Source organism: Ornithorhynchus anatinus, chromosome X5, assembly GCF_004115215.2.
Source record: "Ornithorhynchus anatinus isolate Pmale09 chromosome X5, mOrnAna1.pri.v4, whole genome shotgun sequence".
In the NCBI taxonomy this organism is placed as follows: domain Eukaryota; kingdom Metazoa; phylum Chordata; class Mammalia; order Monotremata; family Ornithorhynchidae; genus Ornithorhynchus; species Ornithorhynchus anatinus.
The window spans coordinates 19,992,052-19,994,245 of record NC_041753.1 but is presented as its reverse complement, the minus strand read 5'-3'; the positions used below and the strand labels follow the sequence as shown (position 1 = coordinate 19,994,245).

Here is a 2,194-nt window from a genome sequence, read left to right as displayed (position 1 = left end):
CACTTAGAAAAAGTGCTCGGCATATAGTAAGCTCTTAACAAATACCATAATAATAATAATAATTGTGATAGGTACAGCTTTTGGATATAGCTTCTCTTAATTGCCCAGAAGCCACATCCTGGATTAGTAGATTGCCTCTGGCTGCTGATTGGTTCAGCCCTACTTGGAGAAACATTCCTGAGGGATAAAATAGACCTCATTTAGTGGGCTAGAACCCCTAAAAAACTAAATGAAAGACACAGTCCAGACTAAAGCAAGCAAGATAGATATAAATCCAAATTTTAAGCACAAATATTCCTACAAATAAAGAGTAGCAAAGGTAGTGAAAAGAACACAGGCCTGGGAGTCAGAGGACTTGGGTTCTAATCCTGACTCTGCCACTTTCCTGCTGTGTGACTTTGGGCAAGTAACTCAATTTCTCTGCCTCAGTTTCCTAATCTGTAAAAGGGACATCCAGTACCTATTCTCACTCCCTCTTATACTGTGAGCCCCATGAGGGACAGGGACTGTGTCCTACCTGATTATCTTGCATCTACTTGGCACACAGTAAGTACACAACAAATACCAAAATTATTAGTAGTAATATCATCATTATCAATATTGTTCCTAAAGTGCCAGTCAACAGTCCCTTCTCTCCTTTTTTATCTTTAGCTTGTGAGTTCCTTGGAACCCAAGGACCAAGTATAGTTCCCACCTGTGTATTCTTCCTCAGTGCTTAGTACAGTGCTCTACACACAGTCACTGTTGTTGTCTTATGCTGTCGAGTTGTGTGGCCAACCCATAGCAATGCCACGGACACATCTCTCCCAGAATGCCCCACCTCCATATGTAATACTTCCGATAGTGGATCCATAGAGTTTTCGTGGTAAAAATACGGAAACAGTTTACCATTGCCTCCTTCCACACAGTAAACCTGAGTCTCCACCCTCGACTCTCTCTCATGTCACTGCTGCCCAACACAGGTGAATTTTGACTTGTAGCAGATTGCCTTCCACTCGTTAGCCACTGCCCAAGCTAGGAATGGAATGGATATGCCTCTGTTTGACTCTCCCTCCCATAGTGGAGACTGGTAGAGTACTAGAAACTCTCCAGGTGTGACCCTGAGAGGTTTTACACACAGTACACACCTAACAAATACTATTATTACTACTCCTGCAAATGCATTCCCCAAATCAGTTTTCTTTATATGCTAGTTTTTTGTGGGTTTTTTTGTAATGGGAAAGAGATTCACAAAAAAGTGAAGAGCCAAAATCACTCCAACACTTTCCGATTTCATTCTTCACCTATGTGCTCTTGAATCTCCCTTTAACCTCAGTTCCCTATTTCCTGATTTAACCACCAAAAGATGAGGAACAATATAATCGGCAATAGGACAAATTGAACTGGAACAGCAAATCCTCCCACCCACCATATAATAGCCCATCTGTTCCCTTTTCCTACCCTATCCCCTGCTGGGACCCCAAACTCTCTTCAACTTCCAAAAAATGATACTAGTTTTCCTCACAGGTGATGTGCTTGGATCATAGGCATCACCTACACCATCCTCACTATGTGTCCAAATGGCCATGCAAGAGAAGGAAACGAAACTAGAGACAACAGGGAATACGGAAGGAAAAACTAAAAAAGGAAGATTATGAGAAGAGAAAAAGCAATGAAAAATGAAAGGAATAATGGGTATGCTGAGCTAATGTACTTCATTTTTCAACTTCCTCTCAAAAAACTTTTATCCAGTGATGTGGGCATTAGCGGTCTTTCAGTTATTATCGACAACCAAATTTCAAGTTAATTACACAGCAAACCACCAGGAGCAGCTAGCCATATGGATGTGGGATCACGGAGTTTGCAGGGGTAGGTATGGTGGTTAGTAATTCCCCACGATCAGGCCTCCTTGTGGCCAGAGCTATGAAACTTCTATGTATGTCTTAGTCCTTCTATTTCCATGAGGCCACTCCAGGTTATTCTGTAAGGAATGACATGACAGCTATCATTCTGCAAGTCAAAGTTTAGTCACCCGGTTTTAGCAGATCTTGTTGTAAGTGTGAGTGTAACATCTGTGGTACAGTGAGGAAATATATTTTTTTAAATGACGACTTATGAGTCACATATGGAGAGACCTGCAAAAGCACTTCAGAAATGTGAAGTGATTGCCCAGTTTGTTAAGCAGACATCTTCATGTCTTTTTGACTCATGCACT

The 2,194-nt window shown here is 41.5% G+C and overlaps 1 non-coding gene across 1 annotated transcript; it reads right to left on the bottom strand.

Annotated features, from left to right (window-relative positions):
- Nucleotides 1-972: 972 nt before the first annotated feature.
- LOC114808422 lies at nucleotides 973-1,110 on the bottom strand. The gene has a single exon (XR_003756270.1). It is a non-coding gene; the product is annotated as a small nucleolar RNA SNORA7 (small nucleolar RNA).
- Between the last annotated feature and the right edge of the window lie 1,084 nt (nucleotides 1,111-2,194).